Raw genomic sequence first — 21116 nt, 5'->3', positions numbered from 1 at the left:
TTACCCATTGTATTAGTTTATCAGCCATTTTCCTACACACAAAAATCTATATAAATAGAGAAATTACACAATTAAATTCAAGTCAAGTTGATTAGTTGTCAGATGTCGCGTGCTGCATTGACCCAGTTGTTCTGGGTTCGATACCCGACGGAGGTCGATTGGCTAACTCTTCGCGAATCTGGTTTCTGACGTAAGCAGTTTTTGTAACGCACAAGGTTCCAGGATCCTACGTTTTATTGTGCTCTGTGTTGGTTTGTGAAATCTGTTTGAGTTGAACTTGAATTTTATGGGCGTCATTAATTTTATTTTGATTTATATTTATGTTTATATAAATCAGTAATCTTAATCTTAATACTATTATAAAGGCGAAAGTTTGTATGGATGTATGGATGTATGGATGTATGGATGTATGGATGTATGGATGTATGGATGTATGGATGTATGGATGTTTGTTACTCTTTCACGTAAAAACTACTGAACCGATTACAATGAAATTTAGCACACATATAGAGGGTAACTTGGATTAACACATAGGATAGGTTTTATCCCGGAAATCCCACGGGAACGGGAACTATGCGGGTTTTCCTTTGAAAATGCGGGCGAAGCCGCGGGCGGAAATCTAGTAATATATATTAGAAGCCAAACATTGATATTTTACGTGCTAAAAATAGCACATTGCGAAACCCTTTTTCCACTTCAACACATTCATTCACATATTACCGAACCTTCATTAACTCTCCAAAAAATATCAAAGTTATATAATTAAATACTTCAATGCCCGGGTCATAGATATTGCCGCCGATATGAAAGGACGTCCTATCTTAGGGCATTACCTCCAGGCGGCTAGACCTCTTACACTAAAACTACCCCTACGCACTTATTGTAACCTCTAACTATTGTATACCCCTTTTGTTTGTTTAGGTAAAATAAAATAATTTGTATAAAAATGTTATTTGACGATTTGTTTTTAATTTTAATGGTTAAACTATTGAAGCGTGCTTCACTCGTTTGAGATCCTGATAAAAAGAAATTTTAATCCATGCTAAATTGTATATTTTTCCAAATATTTAGATCACGATAGTCAGTTCTGTTTGAAATATTATAGTAAAATTCCTCTTTACAAATATATTTTTTACTATTGCTCCGCTCCGGTCTAAGCGTGATGATTGATGAAATTATAGCCTTCCTCGATAAATGGGCTATCTAACACCGAAATAATTTTTCAAATCGGACCAGTAGTTTCTGAGATTAGCATTCAAACAAACAAATTTTTCAGCTTTATATTATTAGTATAGATAGGATATTTATGAAACTCTGAACTATTTACCGATTATTTTATTTAGAAGGACGGTTATAAAACTAATCTACTTCATGTACATTTCTTTACAATCAACCCATATTATATACATACTAATATTATAAATGCGAAAGTAACTCTGTCTGTGTGTCTGTTACTCAATCACGCCTAAACTACTGAACCAATTTTCATGAAATTTGGTATGGAGATATTTTGATACCCGAGAAAGGACATAGGCTACTTTTTATCCCGGGAAAATGACGCAATCCCGGAAATCCCACGGGAACGGGAACTACGCGGGTTTTTCTTTGCCTGCGCGGGCGAAGCCGCGGGCGGAAAGCTAGTATATATATAAAACGTAATTTAAAACCTCGCTAAGTCGGTTACAAACTATGCATAATGTTTCGTGACAATTCTTGTGCATAAATAAAGCTGAATTTCAAGCTATCTGGTAGCGTGCTACAACAAATACATAGTGCATTCACCCTTCTTTGTTCGCCCATTTGGCACAACCGACGGAAATCATTCTCGTATATTGAACACATACAATTTCATAATAGTTTAATCGATTAATTAAACCAAATTATCGGAACAAAGTTTGTGTGGATAAAGGGCTTTGATAATTATTTTGTTTTGTATTTTACTGTTTAGCAATCATGGTTTTAAACAGTGGTTTAGTTAATAAGCGTTTATACTATAATAACATGAATTTGTTTAGTAGAAAAATAATATAACTAGAGCGAAACCAGGATTCTCAACTAGTGAACCACCAAACCGTCTATTTATCACTACAAAGTATAAAACAAAGTCGCTTTCTTTGTCCCTATGTCCCTTTGTATGCTTAAATCTTTAAAACTACGCAACTGAATTTGATGCGGTTTTTTTTTTAATAGATAGAGTGATTCAAGAGGTAGATTTTTGTATATAATTTATTAGGTTTTAGACAAAGCGGGCGAAGCCGCGGGCGGTAAGCTAGTAAACTATAAAGAAAATTCGAAAATAAATTTTCTCATAAGTAAGTAGGTACCTAAAAACTTTGAATTTGTTTACATTTTTCTCTAGAATAGAATATGTTTCAATGAAAAAAAAATGATGACTGGAAACATTTGTATTTATGATTAAAAATGAGAACATTTCATCGATTTGTTGTATTTAACGTTACCATGGAAACTATTACATTTTATTTGAATATAACAATGATTATGTTAGAGAAAACTTAATTTAAATATAGAGTTAAATAAATTCGGGTTTGGACTTAATTATTGCTCCTCCTCTTCCTCCACATCTACAGAAGATTGGCGAAAAATAATTAATCTCTTTATAAAAAACCATGACTATTTCCTCGATTTCTCAGTATTTCGTTGTTAATAAAAAAAAATGTTGTTTAAACTATTGTTTTACAATTAGAAGAATGATAGTTATATACGATCTACTACAATTTTATCAAAAACAAAATCAACTACTAAGATATTTGTTACCAAATCAAACTATACAGAACGGATTATATAACTTTAAAAATAAACATTATATTCTGGAATTTCACAAATGTTTGTTACATACTGTTAGATACATGACATGGCTTGGTTTGTAGTGGCCCTGCCTTCCAAGCCAGAGGTCATGGGTTCGATTCCCACCCGGGGCAAATATTTGTGTGATGAACATAGAGGTTTGCTCTGTGTCTGGGTGTTAATTATCTATATAAGTATTTATTTAAAATTATATATGTATGTTTATCAGTCATCTGGTTTCCATAACACAAGCGAAAGCTTAGTATGGGATCAGATGGTGCCGTGTGTGAAAATTGTCCTGAAATATTCATTTATTTATTTATTTATACATACTTGGTAAACAAGTGAATCCACAAGGTAAAGCATAGTGTTATAACAGTTCTATGTTGTAATTACTTAGAATTCTAGACATGTGGGTGTCCTAAATATTAAAATAACATTAAGCCATAATGACAGAATAAACAGAAGTAATTTTCAAATATTTCTTCAGGTAAGTATAGATTTTAGGCGTAATACATAATAATTAGAAAATAATTAGGTTTTACTAAGCGTCTCAGAACCTTAATTAAGTATATTCGTATAAACATCTCATTTGTTATTACAGAATAACTAGGAATTTTGGAATATTTAGCAATTTCTAAGTAATTATTGGCCTGAGGTTTTCAAAGTTCTCAAAAGAGAAAGATTTTCAAATGAAATTATGCTTTAGATATACGATACTATTATTTAAGTTAGGTATACTTATTGATTTTTACGTTGCAAAATGTAGGTTCATTTTGTTACTAAAGTTAATAGTTATAGCTATCAACCAATGGAAGTCATCAAAACTGTCCTGTTGTTTCGACAATTGGCGGGAAAAAACGATAAACAAAAAACTATAACTGTTGTTTTCATAAACATAACATAAACTTTCATATCCATTGAACAGCTGTTAAATTGACATTACAGACTGTAATACTTTTTTATCTGTAAAATTATAGACTATAAATGTATTCGTCCAATAATTGAAAATGTTTGAAAAACAGTGATCGGCACAAATAGTTACAGCTCGTAAACAATCAAAGGTCGATTGTCTGGAGCGAGATGGAAAATTCCTTTAAAAATGGCGGCCGAATATTGTTAATTGGTTATAAAAATAAAAAATAAATAAAAAATCTTTATTAGCAAGCAGGCCAGGTACATTAAAAATTAACAATCTATGTACTTACAAACTAATTACTAAAACCTACTAGCTAAAAGGAATGCCGCTCAGCATTTTACAGTGAAAGCATAGACTTTCACTGCAGAGCTGATTTTCAGCGACACCTTATTTATATATATCTAATTATAACAAGATTTACTTAATGTTAATATTCAATATAGGTAATAAATAAATAAATAATATAAATATAATAAATATATATATTAAATAGTAGTACTTATAAATAAACAATGTATATTTTGTTAAGAGAACAAATATATCAATAAATACAATATAGCCAAAACCAGACAAGTGCGTAGGATTACAAACGAGCAATGAAAAGTTTAAACATGTTTCTGTTTGATTAAAAGGTACGCTGTTAAATGTTTATTAAATGAGAATTTTGATTGAAATGAAGAAATGAGAGTTATAGAATTCAGTTTTTTTGGGTTATATTGTATAATATAATTTGCTGAAGAGGTAAAAGTTGTTTGTCAAAAGAATTGTTATTCTATTTTTTTTTTTACTAAACACATTTTTTATGTGTGTTCACATAAGTAATATATTTACTTATGAAAAAAAGAAAATGTATTTTTTGAACTTTTTGAATTGATCTACTAATTTCTGTGACAACTTGTGATATTTTAATTTTTAACTAAGTACAGGACTAATTTTGTTAGGTAGATGACAAATCATACACTTTCTTTCTAGGATGTTACGGTTTCACAAAAATATTTTTTTAAGCGATTAAAGCAGTGCTAATTATGTAAACAATGCGTAGATGAAGTTGATAATATCAACGATTATTGTTTTTATTCAAATTAGTTTCGAACCCTCGACCTTTGGATCAAGACTGGTGTTAACCGATAAACTAGTACGGAAATATAAAAAACAAACATTTTTCTTTCATCGTAAACATCGCCGGAAAATATTCAAAAACAGTGACTAATCGCGCTTGAAAAACTTATTTATTTTCCATATGATATCTCTATTCTCTATAAAATTTCAAGGCCCCGTAACACTTGTGATAAAACAAAAACAAAAACCATAGCTATTTACACTTTTCCTAGATATGTAACGCAGGGACAAAACAGTAATTCTATCTAAAAATTAAATTATATTTATCTAAGATGGGAAGGAAGGAAATCAGCATAAGGCCGGAGCGACGACCGCGCGAGGTCGATTGATGTAAATGCAGATCCAAGGCAACTGTCCCACTTAATCACACTATTTAATAACAACCGTATCACAATAGCATAAGGTTCAAAATCGCTTGAACGTTGCACTGTTCTATTATGTACTAGTAATTGATACTTTATGTACTAGTAGTAGAGTCTATTATCCATTGTGCTGGATGAGAACAGTTCAGAGTTGCAACTGTATGATGTTGGTCTTAGTTGCTTTTAGGGTTCAGTGTGAGGATCCGTCAAGTTGTCTATCTAATAATGAGTATTCTAGTTATTTTATAAATACAATGGAAATCAATAGATTTGCTTTATTTTTAGGTAAGTACTTTAATACAAGTCATACTTAAAAAGAAATGGAAAATTTCGTGAAAATTTTCTCGATTAACTTTTGTTTTATATTTTAACAGCAGTGAATAATGTGTAGAAATTTAAATGTAGGTAAAATATCACATTTATAAATAATTATTATTCTCATAATTTTTACATGTGTTTATCCTTTTCTCTAAACGCAATTTAAAGTACAGTCAAAAACTCTAGATAGCTCCACATAAAACGTTATATCATTAACTTTTTTTGTTTTAAGAAAACTTTACTATTTAAATTTAATTAAATAATAAATACCAATAACAAAATCACTCTTGTCTGTTTATATTTCAGTGATTTACACCTAACGAGACAAATCTATAAAAACTAAATCGCCATGAGACGAATATCTCTTTATATGGCCTGTGAATTGAATCCTAGAGTTTCTTAGTAAATTTAAGTCATTAATAATTACGGTTTTTACAATTAGCTTATTCTTTATTCTTATGAATCAACTTTCCTGTCATTATATGAATATAATTTTAGTATAATAATAAAGAGAGCATTGATTTTTTACATATTTTCAATGATACAACATACAAAAAAGGCAAATTACTAAAATATAAATTTTGTTATTAACTTGGTATAAAAAGCATGTTTTAAAATGTGGAAACTAATACTCTAAACGTTTATCTATCGAGGCACATAAACAAGTCGAAATATTCCCTTTGAATTATTCAAGCACTATAATTAAACAGATAACTTAAAATATTTTCTCAAATTTCAAATGAACCGTTCTACATTCCACAATTCTATGGATACCTAACCTCAAAAGTAATTTACCACAAAATGCTATATATCAACTAACTACACTAATATCTAGCCGCTAGTCCAGGCTCCGCTTATGACAGTGGCATTATATCGGTAAAATTATTATTTTAATCGGTTCAATAGTTCCAGATATTACCCTTACAACTGCAACGACACAAACTCACGAAATCTACCTCTTTATAAAATTAGTATAGATATTCTAATATCTAGTCATGTTATATTATAAAAAAAAATAATAATTGTTTATTTCTTTTAAACAAGTTTTCATCTTGGGTTGGAGGTAAGTGCCTTCATTTAAGTGATAAATTTCACTTGTGTTAGAAGGCGCTTCTCTTCCATAACAATTACTAGGCATTAACAATTAAAAGAAAGCTTAAAATATTAATTACTAGCTGTGCTCCGCGGTTTTACCCGAAGTGCTCTGCTCCTGTTGGTCTTAGCGTGATGATTATATAGCCTAAAATAAATGTTAGCCTTCCTCGATAAATAGGCTATCTAACACCGAAAGAATTTTTCAAATCGGACCTGTAGTTCCCGAGATTAGCGCGTTCCAACAAACTCTTCAGCTTTATAATATTAGTTTAGAAGTAGATTATTTAACCAATAGAATATATTTTCAAATTTCAAAATGCGCCCTTCCACATTCCGTAATTGAATACCTAACCTAAAAAAACGCATAAACTCAAACATGTCACAAACATTAGTCAAACCAATGTTTGTAGCTAGGTGTAGCTAGGTTAACAACAACATTCTTTTAAAAAAAGGCACACACTTTTTACTTATACTCAAAACTAGTGTTAGATATAATGTCTAAATCAACCAGAGAACGTTACATAAGTTCATGCGTTGAACACATGCCTGCATCCTGTCCCCGTTTGTGAGGTAAACCACTTTAGTTACATTCATTTTATCATATATTGTATACGTATATTAGCTGTCTACTAATCGGTGTTAACGGTAGCATTCTAGTACAATTAATATCCTACAGGAAAATTAGTACAGTTAGTGGACATTATGAATATTTCGTAGCAATTTAAATAATTCGTTTAGTACTATAGAGTTTTTGTCAGCTGTGGTCAGCTCTCTGTGGTCGTTGCAACCCTATTCTTCTTGCTCTATCATCAAAAGAATTATTCTTACCTTAATTCAAACAGCACTAAATCCTGAAACACTAATACAATTACTGAAATACTAATACAATTACTGAAATACTACAATTCCTGAAACACTAATACAATTACATCCTTCTAGATCGGCTTTCTGTGTTATTAAGTTTTATTTGATATTATAATAAGACTCCCGATAACCGCTTATTTAAGAAGTGACAAAGACTTCTTTGACTTCAGAAAAAGCTCGCAAAAGCTTCGACGTATACAAACTTATGTTTGTTGTGTGATTATTGTAAGCATCAGCTAATTTTTTGGAGTTTCTTGTCGGTTCTTCTCCGTAGATACTGCTTTCCGAATCGGTGGTAAATGTTAAAAATATGTAATGACGTTTCAAAAGTGCTTCTAGAAGAAGTCTTATTGAATAAATAAATGTTTGAGTTTGAGTATGTAATTGACCGCGAATCAGACTATATCCAGCTTATCATATTATAATATTCACATATTAGTAATCCAACTTAATATTTTGGTAAATTATAAATTCGGAGTCAAAGTGAATTTCCTCAATGTAGCAACATTACCTTGGCAACTATCTACCGATTTAGTTGTACCGGACACCGTCCGTGTGTTGCCACATACAGCCTTGAGCTACCACATATGAACGTAGGCTTTCTATTTAACACTTGGCCAATTTAATTCAAAAAATATTTAAAATTTTTAATTTTTTGGAACCTAGATTTTTTGTGTCCAAAAAATTGCAAAACGATTGACTTTCTTTATTATCTGTAGCATTTTTTTACAGTAATTTTGTGACAAAAATAAGGAAAAGAAATTTTTATTCAAAACATTTTTTTAATAATGTAAAAGGTGATGCGGATTATTTAGTGTAATTGTATTTAAGTATTTAATTACATTTCGAATTTTGTAACTAGGTAAGAACTAAGTACCTAGGTAGAATTTGAGACAACGAACATCAACAACTTTTTTGTGTTATATTCAAAAAGAGTTCTGAATTAAATTAGAAACAAAACATTTTATATAATGCTCAACAAGTTTTGTTTAATAATCTAACAATGCTTTTATAGTCAAATAGTCAAATCTCGTCTTGTTCTAAGTATTTATTATTCAAGCCAAATCAGACCAAATTAAAACGTTAGGTTCCCTTGAATTGAATTCCAAAAAGATCTATTCTTGTCTTGCCAAGAAAATTTCACACCCACATACTTTAAAAACATTGAATTATTTTTGATAGCATAATATAAATCCTATACTATACTACCAAAAACTTTATTGAAAATAAACACTTTTTATGATTACTGACTAGTTCACTTGTCCATAAATTGCCTTCTGAATGAAAAGTACCTACTTAGGTGTATCTTTTCTTTTAAATTCTTTATCCATAAGTTTCTAATTTAATTAAGTATATTTATAACAATTAATGAATACTAATAATTTGACCAGTTTTTTCTCACCCAAGGAGGGAAACAGTCAAAAATTATTGACTAAAAACCTACAGGGACCTAGTAAGACGGTATATCTTATATATAAAATTCTCGTGTCACAATGTTAGTCTGCATACTCCTCCGAAACGGGTGGACCGATTCTCATGAAATTTTCTGTGCATATCGGGTAAGTCTGAGAATCGGCCAACATCTATTTTTCATAATATGTACCACGGGCGAAGCCGGGGCGGACCGCTAGTTTAAATATAAAAATAACCTTATAGTAGATAGTAGTAGTAATAGTAGTGGTAGTAGTAGAAGTAGTAGTAAACAGTAGTAGTAGTAGTCTCAAATCTAGCACAATCTATGAGCTATTAGCATATATTTAGCTAGATAAAACAAGCTATCGCAACCTCGCGACGCGTTGGAGGCAACAGGTTCATTCAACGCAGCTCGGTGACCATGATCCGTAGTTGCGCGGACAAACACGATACTTTATTTGTATCTAATTATGTAGATTGATTAGAATTTTATAAGTTGATGAGTTTGTGTTAGAATTGAGGTTTTCAAATTTATCATGCTATTGCACGCCTCATAAGCGAAGCGTTGAGGTGGGTACTACTGCCACTTCGCGCAAAACATCTGATTTTTCAAACTTAAAATGTCTTTATGTATCATACATTGCACTTGTAAGATAATACATACACACACATATTAAGAAAAAACACTATTTTTAACATTCATGATATTTTTGATGTCATTTTTGTTATTTAAACTAGTTAAAAAACAGTTTAAAAAAGTTCTGTCTTGGACGTCCGTGTGTCTGTATGTGCGGAGGATTTTCTTGTTAACACGATAGCGACCGAAATACTTTACTAATCGAGTCTTTTTTTTTCTCTTACGCTTGAGTATGCTCAGGAATAGAACCCTTTCATTTTTCAGGGTCTGATTCGATGTGGTTTAATTGTTATTAAATAAACAAAAATAATAATTAATAAATAATTATTAAAAAAAAATTATGAGGCGTGCACTTTTGGATTTTCCAAACTATTTTTAAATATATTGTGTATGTGAATGTGGAATGCTATCTAAATTCGTAGTTAAAGTTAGGTTACTAATAATTAATATTGTATTGTATGAGACTATTGTGCTTGTACAAATGCTCAAAACATCGAAATGATTAGAAATAGAGCATAGTAAATACGTCAAATTTGACGAAATAGAGTTAGTTATAATTAGTAGTATTTCCATGACTGGTAAAATAACTCTTTAAACTAAATTATAATTTAACTCAAAGACGTTTCTATAGAGTACCAATACCTAATATCTACAAGCATATTAAAAAATACCGAAAGAAGTTACTCTAACGTTAGTCACAAAGCGTACAACATGTCCGCAAAAACCCGCTCGAATGGTGATCGCCAGCGCATAAAGCGGTACAACATTGCACTTGGCGCGCACTCCCAACTGTGTCAGGGCCGGCGCGCGGAAAATCTACAGCTTATATAACCAGTGCAGTAATCTGTGATATTGTCTAAATGAAAACACAGATAAAATATCGACGTCAATACGCGGCGGCTGTCAAATTGATTTTTTTTTCGAACGTAACGCTGTCTATGGAATTCGAGTTTTAAATATTTCACAGATTGTCAATGGACTGGTGTAAAATGTTTTCGCACGAATTTTGAATAAATAATTGAATTGATGAAGTTATTAGATTATTTTGTTAGATGTGTTGTAAAACTAGTTTTTACTATCTGACAAACTAGACATATTGAATGCAAATTGCTGTTGCTATGACTTTATCTATTATATTTTTTTACTCCTGTTCATCTTTATTAAAATATGGAAAATACACTGTCGGTTGCAAAGTAATACGTTACATAACTTGTAAAGAAAGGGAAGTGCTTTTAGATCAATTAATTTTTTATGTCCAATGTTTTGCATGAACAGATACTGTGGCATTATATTTTAATTTTTTTCTACCCTTTATAAAATAAAAAGAATCGATACTACAGCAACTTTCCAACATCTCTATAATATTAAAAACTATTAAATCATTAACACTGAAGCATTCGTAATTTGACACTTCATAGTTGACATACACAAAACACACAATAATTCATCTTCTGAAGAAAAAAACTACGAATTTCCTAAAATTCGTTAGCGTGTAATTTTATGTTCTGTGGCGAGGGGCGGGTCCAATAGAGCGTGAGTGACACGTGTCTCTGTTTAATCTATGGTCATTCTAGGTTCCGTATGTTTTTAATTATACACTCTTTTAGTTTTTATTTAAATTCTTAACCTTTTTAAATTGTTTTCTACGTGTATACTAGATAGCGCTTGTTATTTAATAGCGTGCATATGTTGTAGAAAAAATTGATTATATACAACAAATATAAAAACAAATGATTCTTAAAATTTACAAAAATATCATTGTAACATTTACTTTTTTTCTACAATTATAGCATATTCTATTAGTGAGCACAGTAATATCTTCAACAAATTATATAGGTATTCGTATTACAGTACAGGTCTCACTTCTCAGCTCAAGGATCTCTAAACTAAAGCTATTAATTTAACATGGGTTCCGCACATTACGACACTGTCGTTTCAAAACCATTAATATTAATATTTAATTTAATTATCACTCGAGATGGCGCCATGAAAAAACTAACAAGTTTTTTTTTTGAGTAATCGTAGAGATAAGAAAACAATCCGATTTTAGTGACATCTTATACATTTGAATTATTTATATAATGATCTTTTATTCTTATTATTTATTAGCTAAATAGGAGAGGTTATTAGCTAAAAAGTTTATACGTTATAAGAGTTTAGAAAAATATTAATCACCGTGATAAAATAAAAAAAACCCGTCTTACAAAACAGCTAAATGTGTTATCCTAACGTATGTAACCAGCACACCGATTTAATGACATTAAATAATCTGTATTCATGGATCCGTTAGATCGAGGCATTACCATAAATTTTGAGTTTTTAATCTGTGGACATACTGGTGTCTTTTTTATCTGTGCGAAAAATCCCGCGCAAATATTTGACAGTCGTTAATTTTGCACGCCTCATATGCGAAGCGTTGAGGTGGGTACTACTGTCACTTCGCGCAAAACATCTGATTTTTCAAACTTAAAATGTCTTTATGTATCATACATTGCACTTGTAAGATAATACATACACACACATATTAAGAAAAAACACTATTTTTAACGTTCATGATATTTTTGATGTCATTTTTGTTATTTAAACTAGTTAAAAAACAGTTTAAAAAAGTTCTGTCTTGGACGTCCGTGTGTCTGTATGTGCGGATCCTTTTTCTTGTTAACACGATAGCGACCGAAATACTTTACTAATCGAGTCTTTTTTTTTCTCTTACGCTTGAGTATGCTCAGGAATAGAACCCTTTCATTTTTCAGGGTCTGATTCGATGTGGTTTAATTGTTATTAAATAAACAAAAATAATAATTAATAAATATTTATTAAAAAAAAATTATGAGGCGTGCACTTTTGGATTTTCCAAATTATTTTTCACTTATAACGAAATTTAAAATAAATTAAAAGCTCATTGCTTAATGTTATGACGAGTGGAGAAAATTAAAACAATAACACATAATAAACAAAGCTAAGAAAAGTAAAATCCATAAATATGTAAGATTTTACATATTTATGAATTTTGTAATATACCTACATAAACATAAAGAATTATGCGAGGAAATTAATGTTCACCATTCACTGAAAATTAGAACCAAAAAATAATCTAACTGCAATAATCATGCTATGAAAAATTAAATAAGTGCCAAATCATCAAGCATTACTCAACGGAAGTATTATTCTCCAATCTGCGAAAATTAAACCAAATTAAAAAATAATTTGGAAAATCCAAAAGTGCACGCCTCATAATTTTTTTTTAATAAATATTTATTAATTATTATTTTTGTTTATTTAATAACAATTAAACCACATCGAATCAGACCCTGAAAAATGAAAGGGTTCTATTCCTGAGCATACTCAAGCGTAAGAGAAAAAAAAAGACTCGATTAGTAAAGTATTTCGGTCGCTATCGTGTTAACAAGAAAAAGGATCCGCACATACAGACACACGGACGTCCAAGACAGAACTTTTTTAAACTGTTTTTTAACTAGTTTAAATAACAAAAATGACATCAAAAATATCATGAACGTTAAAAATAGTGTTTTTTCTTAATATGTGTGTGTATGTATTATCTTACAAGTGCAATGTATGATACATAAAGACATTTTAAGTTTGAAAAATCAGATGTTTTGCGCGAAGTGACAGTAGTACCCACCTCAACGCTTCGCTTATGAGGCGTGCAATTATACTCCAATATTTATCCTGAAGCAAGTTTTAATTCCTATGTAAAATTACAGAAGCATGTATGTATTATCTTCTAATTAATAACACCCACTTGTGTTACTAATAAGTAATTTGTTAACAAGTAATAATTACCGATATCTAAAGATAAGGATGTTATCTTGTGACCTAAGCCTAACGAACCCTTAAAATGTATGAAAACTAGGTAAGGTATTAAAATTGATGAGGGCTCTCAGAAGCGACATACAAGGTTTGGATTGCAAAATGTAGTGTTTCATTCATGTCCTTTATGATTATTAATACAGTAATAACAATAAACTCAAACATTTAAAATAATAGTACCTATAATATATAAGGAAAAGAAAAACCGATCATTAGGCGGAATTTGATCGAATTTTTACCAATCATTTTGATGTTAATTGCTATGAAAAATTAAATAAATTCATACATTAATTTATTCAACTAAACACATTAGAAGCGCTTTACAATCGTATTACCTATTATAAATTTTGATATTTAACCACCCGTTCGGAATTTTTTTCTACAAAAAAGAGCTGGCAAGAAAATTAGACATCATTTTTTTCCTATGCTTGAAGAAGTCCGTACAACTGTAAAATTTTATACTCAAATAAATAGAATTAACAATTATGTAATTACATTACTGTCGAAGTTATAATTAACAATTAACATATGTATTTGATTGAAATATGTCACTCTAACCTATAATTAGTCACATAATTCTATTATTAATCTATTGTCATACAGCTGGTTATTGTATTAAATAATTTTGCATAATTATAAGGCCATTTAACATATAATCAATTGATATGAATAGTTTAATTTACGACAAAATGAGCAAAGCAAAAATCTATTTTAAAAAAATGTAGCGATATTTTTCCTTACAATCTAATTCTTCATAAATGTGCACGGCAATTCATTGGAAATGCTCGTTAGTTACTTCTACCTACTAATAATAATTGTTCTAAGAGGATTTGCAAAAAAAATAGCTTATTTAATATAATAAAATCGCAAGGTTGCATTTTTCGTCGATCTAAGAGCTAGCGCGCACGAGCAACTTTGTATCCGCAACTATTTTGTCTCCGCAACTATTTTGTCTCTCCCACCTATGGGCTGGTATGAAAGTGCGCGCACGTAGCGACGCAACTCCCCATACAATTTGATGGGAGAGACAAAATAGTTGCGGAGACAAAGTTGCTCGTACGCGCTAGCTCTAAGGATTTTTTGTTCCTCAATCTTACCAAAACTACCGAACTAGTTTTGATGAATCCATCATCCATCATCCATCCATAGCTTTTATTACAATGAAATTGAATTTAATTCAAACTTATGCACTTGATTTCATCATATTCATCATCGGCCTTAATACGTTCCCACTGCTGGGACACGCCTCCTCCACCAGGCCTTCTATGAGGGTACAGGCCATAAACCACGCTGGCCAGTTGAGTTAGGTCACCCAAAATGACTAGAAAATTCCTAAGCCACGTTACACCTGCACCCATCGACCTGCGCTATTCGCGGTGGCTGGCCCTTAAAGCTTAAAATAATTGATTTAGGTCACCTAAAATTACTAAAAAACTCTTAAGCCACGTCACACCTGCACCCATCGACCTGCACATTCGCGGTGTGTGGCGAGCCCTTAAGCACATGCAGCGGACGTGTGTGCGTTGTCATTGACACCGGGTTGTCGCACGCACTCAAGGAGCTGATATCTATAATTGCTAATGCTACCTATTTGCAGCTTGTTTCTGTTTGATTGCTAGAATAATTTAAAAAGTTTCAGGATTTTAGGATATAGGTAGTATTGGAAGATGAATACGTCTCTTTTCTTTTGTGTTATGCTTTATGCTGGTGAGCTTAAATATTTATCCTATTTTTTTGGAACGAACCAGGAACCTCGGTGCACGCAATCAGGATCTAAGATCGTAGATGTAAGTTTGTATGAAAAAAAAAAATGGAAATTCCTAGCCAATAAAAAGATTTAAATTAAAACGCAGTAGAAACCGACTTAAAACAAATTAGTCTCTACATTTTATCTATTTATCACGTATCAACATGTTCACAGACTAGGCAATTTTCCTCCAATATATACCTACTCTTTAGTCTTTACTCTCGCAAACATATTTGTTAGGAAAAACATTTTCTCTATGATGCTCAGCATACATCACGTTTCGCTATCCACGTGATCGCTCTTGATTAGTATTCCACTCAACTTTGTGCGAATACATTGAACGTATTGCAAAACTATTATTTTTCACACTACAGTATAGGTCCTACATAACCTAAGTATTTGTATTTACTAGGATTATTTCGTATCTTCTAACTGTAAGGACTTTGAGATGCGTTCCAATGCACGTAAAGCTATTGAACAAAATTTCGTCAAATCTGCATTGTAATTTACCACAAACAAAAGGTGCCGATGCCCATTTAAATATAAATTCGGTAAAAATATAAATTTGGATAGAACAAAGTTGTGCATAAATGAACACGAAAAACTTTTACTGGATGAGAAGAAAAAGGTTTTATGTTTAAATTATCCCGATGTGTTTGTGGAATATGTATAGGTAGTCTATTGAAAACGTCACCTAATTTCCCCAACAGTGATATAAGCATAAAAATTATTGTAATTATGAGGACATAACTTGATGGTCTTTTGCTTTACAGCCCCCGAGTATAGTTAACACGTTCACTGCGGCATGTCCAGTATCGGGCCATCAGCGACTACACCACAGTGCGGCGCCCAAAATCGCAGTTTTCACCGTGGTGCGGCGAGGTTTTTTTTATGTTAATCAATGACTAGAAAAGAGACAAATATATTTTTGTGATCACAGTTTGAAGTAGGACTCAATTTAGTTTAAAAATCGTATGGCAAAATATTGGACACAACGATAGAAAAGAAACTGTTTCTTTTGTGTGCGGTATGTCAAATATTTTGCCATGGACAAGCACCTACCTCATGCCGCACTGTACTGCGAGCGCGCCGCGTGTCAGTCTCGCATAGTGATGTACCAGAACGGCACGCGTCGTTATCAAATTTTTAAATGACAATGATACCTTAGAGGCTTTAGTTTTTTTATTTTCTTTTATTTCGTAGCATAAATGCAAAAATGTGATGACAGTTGTGAAAATAATATAAAACATTAAAACAAAAGTTACTGAACAAATTAAAACAAAAGTTACTGAACAATTTCCTGATAGTACTCTATCAAGTACCTTGTTTTATATGTGTTTTTTTTTTGTATCGACGATCTCGTTATCTGTTAACTGAAATATACAAAATTGATTTATATCGATATCGATGTTTTATTTTACAGTGTTTCCCATCGCTATTACTGTAAACATGCCGTATCAACGCAGTGCGGGATGGCAAATAATTTTTCACAAAATCAGGGGTTTACATTTTCCCTCATATCTTTTAAACTATTGGGTCAAACTAAAAGCTATTTATGCGGTATATACTAGACTATATATACTACTATCTGAAAAAAATTTTTTTGAAATATCTTGAAATTTCATGAAATTATTAACCCTCAAAGTCAGAAGGTGCGATGTGATAAAAATGGCTCATGACGCACAGTGGTGAACTTGCCGATGTGAAGTATGGAAGACATGCCGCAACAACGGTAAATTTGGCATTTTAGGTGCCGCAGTGAACGTGTTAATTGTATAATCTATCCTCGACTTTCAGCTGTTAAAAATCTATTAAAAAATCTGAATAGTAAAAATGTCTTCACTAAGAAGTAGAGATAAGACAAAACATTGCAACGCCATCTAGTAACGAAGCAAAGAAAATATTTTTACGTGTAACTAATCTAAACTGAATTGTAGAGGTAATATATTTGTTTTTTTTGTATTTTTTATTTAAATCTAAAACTGCTATATTGATTTTCAAAATTATTTTACTATTACTACTATTTAATTTGTATAATTAAAAGCTACAACACTTCGCCACAATATGACAGTGACTTCGCTCTACATAAAAAATAAAGATTTTTTTCAATCCCTATTCAATTATTATCAACCTAAACATAAACATAAATATAATAAATGCTCGTATAAGTACTTAAATAATAGTTCTCTTGTATCGGCCACGGCCTCCTATGCCCATTGATGTTAACTTTTATATCAAACAATCAGATAACACAATTACACTCAGTGTATGTGTTTAGACAATTTCGTGTAATTACACTTGTTTATTAATAACAAAGATAGTAAATGTGTTTGTACAGCAAATAGGAACGATACAGTTTATCAATACATCTGGCCAAGGCAATTCTGCGGGTGTTAGCGACTTATAATGCGCACGCCCTTACCAGATACTCTACTTAGCGTTTAAAATTAATTTATAGAGATGTATATTGTTAGTTCATAAATGTGAAGCTTTAAACTTTATGAATAAGCATTAGAACGTAATTTCTGACTTTGATCAACCGGAGCAGAGCTGGTACGAGATATTTTGCAGTGGTCTACATGGACTTGCTTCCCAATCAAACTACAATAGTCTATCAATTAAAATTATATATGCTATGCATTATTTCTATGCCAAAAATAGTACAATTCATTGCACTAATATAGAGAGAAAAAAATCCTCTCCTTGATACAATCCACTATATTCAACTTTCAGAAGAATATATTACTCAAGTATATAAAGCATTGAATTCAATTTTTGAACAGTGTCAGTACAGTCAATACGGAACAATATTCTCAATAACTACACAGAAATAGACAAATAAATAAACAAAATATAAGGTAGAGCCACTTGCAAGTGCATCGCATCTCATGTGAGTGACATAACGGAGTGAAACGAGGTCAGGGGTGTTGCACATTGGCAAAATACCGATATACAGCCAAGCGTGAGCGGGACACGAGGGACGGTTCCGTAATATTCTACTGAAATAATGAATGCGAAAGTTTGTGTCGATGGATTTATTTTTGTTAGGTACTCTTTCATGAAATAACTACTGGACTATTTGGAAGAAACTTACAATGATATAGCATATCGATTATAGGTACTTATACTTATAAGAAACTAGCTTTCCGCCCGCGGCTTCGCCCGCGTTTTTAAAGGAAAACCCGTTCCCGTAGGATTTCCGGGATAAAACCTATCCTATGTCCTTTCTCGAGTATCAAAATATCTCTATACCAAATTTCATGCAAATTGGTTCAGTAGTTAAGGCGTGATTGAGTAACAGACAGACAGACAGAGTTACTTTCGCATTTATAATATTAGTATGGATATGGTACCTATAGAAATAGGTACTTGTTTTGCATTTGTGACATACGAACATTATAAAGGAAAATATATTTTACTTGTTTGCATGATTTAATGCATAAACTTCACTACATTTAATATTATAGCCTACATTCTTAATTTTTTGTTATGCTTCATCTATACAAATATTATAAAGAGGAAAGGTTTGATTTTTTGTTTGTTTGTTTGTTTGTATGAATTGAATAGGCTCCGAAACTACTTGGCAGATTTGAAAAATTCTTTCACTGTTGGAAAGCTACATCATTTCTGAGTGACATAGGCTAGGTTTTATCCCGGAAATCCCACGGGAACGGGAACTATGCGGGTTTTTTTTTGAAAACGCGGGCGAAGCCGCAGGCGGAAAGCTAGTAATATGATAAAACATTTTAAAATTCGATAGGTACGTAAAATGAATCCTTATTTCCCTTGGTGGCATGACGCGTGAGTTGCTGAACAAATAAAAATAAAAAGTTATGTAGAAAATTCGAAAAAATTTAAAGCTTCAAATAGTCCCGAGATAGAAGCAGGAGATTTGAAGGTTCTGTATTTTTTAACATAATAAATTATTGCGGAAAATAATAAATAGTTGTGGTGAGAAAAGAACGAGAAGTATAATACCTAGTTACGCCCATTTAGTTTTCCTGTGAGACTATATTGTTATTGTTATAATAAAATATGATATAGGTAATATATTGATATTTATAATCTGTATTTTACACTACCATCGCTCATCATCAATCATCTTATCAGGATAGAGGATAATCATAATTTTATTAGTCATATTATTTGCACGGAAGTAACTAGGTAAATAAAATACTAACTAGGTTTATACAGCAAAAAATATCTATTATGAAAATTAAAACAAAAAATATAAACGTACAGGTGGCGTAGGTACTTTTACAATTTTTTTTAATTGAAGTAATACAAAAAATAAACTAAGTACCTAATTAAAAAGAGGGCGTAAACTAATAATTATGTGGCTTGTTTTATTTTGAAATCTATAATTAACATTATTTGGCCTCAAGCGACTTGAGTACAACTCAGATTTATGGGTATATACTTTTTAGTTGATTCAAAAATAGGCAACTAAAATCTTAGGTACCTCAATATACATTATAATAAAATTCCTCTTAAATTGCGAATCTTCCTGTCTATAACCTACTTAACATTCTTCGAATACAGGAAAGGTCTGAATCCCCGTTTCCTGGTAGGCGGTTGGAAATCTTTTGGGCTCACTGTGTCAAGGTTGCCATTCGCGACTCATAGCTATGCGTTATTCAAAACATTATGACGTAGGTTTATTAGGGCTTAAATATAGTATCAAACTCGAACTCAAACGTTTATTTATTCAATTAGACTTCTAGAAGCACTTTTGAATCGTCATAACATATTTACCATTATCACGACTACGGACGTGTAGAAAATGCAAGAGAAATTAAAATATAACTGATATTTGGAATTTTATGTTAAAAAATTGTCCGCTGAATATTGATATTATCATCAAAATACAGTGTTGACAGGAAATAATAGCTCTCGATTCTAATATTGCTCAAATTGTCACTTCTTTTAAATATGATGTTTGAAAACATGGTTTATTTTATTTTTCAACTTCCAAGTAATTGATAAATATTCAATTGATAAGAAAAAAAATATTTAACAGAAGCTTAATGCGTTGCATTTTTTGTTTCTTCAGAATACAAATTAAGAGTCAAGTGTATTCTAACGGTTTCATTCCCTTGAGACGTCGATGATAATTTGGAGTTTTTTTGCTTCTTTGGCAAAACTTAAAATAGAAAGTTTTTTCTAAAGTCAGCAGCATTTCCAGTGTATGGTTTTAATTACCTAATTGGTAGTTAGTTTTTATTGCATCACTTTGATTTTTGCACAAAAGTAAGTATGGGTTTTGTATAGTTTAGGTACCTCATCCTTATAGATGTTACAAAATGGATAATATAGGTATTATTGATTAAATACTTATGTATTAAACATTCGATAGGGTATAAAAAGGGGGCTATTTCAAATGTCTATAAAAATTATTGTTCAAGGCTATAAAAGCAAGAAATGAAACAACCTAATAAATCAACAATAAACCTAGGTATTACCTGAGAATCTAGATTGAGCTAGATATAGAGGAGGGAAAGTCAAGGCTTTCTCTTCCGGCCAGGCGCCATCTTATATTGTACCATAGATTTGGAGAAAATATCGGAAAATTTCGAATATATGTCAACTTGCGTAGAGAAGTATAGATATATTGTAAAATAATTTTATGGTAGGTAACGTGTACCTTGGACCCATCCAAGGTAAATTATTATAAAGACGATCTAATTTAATTTATGATTGTTAATTATTTACTAAATGCTTAGTATTTTCCTTTATTTTGATAATAATTAGGTATTAAAACAATCTATATTTGGGTTCTGGCATAGTCCTAGGATACCTATATTAATATCTACAATAATTTAACTCCTGATTTAATTTTACAAAAGTCAGTAACTAGTCACAGTAACTAGATAGGTAACTGAACCTATCTCAATCCTAAAAATAATGTTAATTTAATATTATGATGCTGCTACCGCCATAGCCCATAACAAAATTAATTATCAATCATAACCTTAATGCAAAAACCCACTTAAAACATGAGTATCA

The 21116-nt window shown here is 31.2% G+C and overlaps 1 protein-coding gene across 6 annotated transcripts in view; it reads right to left on the bottom strand.

The window, feature by feature from the left end:
• Eip74EF (Ecdysone-induced protein E74) overlaps positions 1–21116 on the bottom strand; it is a 169739-nt gene that overhangs the window by 70784 nt on the left and 77839 nt on the right. The gene's annotated exons all lie outside the window — the stretch shown is intronic.

This window comes from Colias eurytheme, chromosome 3 (genome assembly GCF_061535395.1).
Source record: "Colias eurytheme isolate Ceu_HAF_F1 chromosome 3, ilColEury1 Martin Lab GWU primary, whole genome shotgun sequence".
In the NCBI taxonomy this organism is placed as follows: Eukaryota; Metazoa; Arthropoda; class Insecta; order Lepidoptera; family Pieridae; genus Colias; species Colias eurytheme.
Note: the sequence above shows the minus strand (reverse complement) of the source record. Positions and strands in the feature narration are given on the sequence as shown.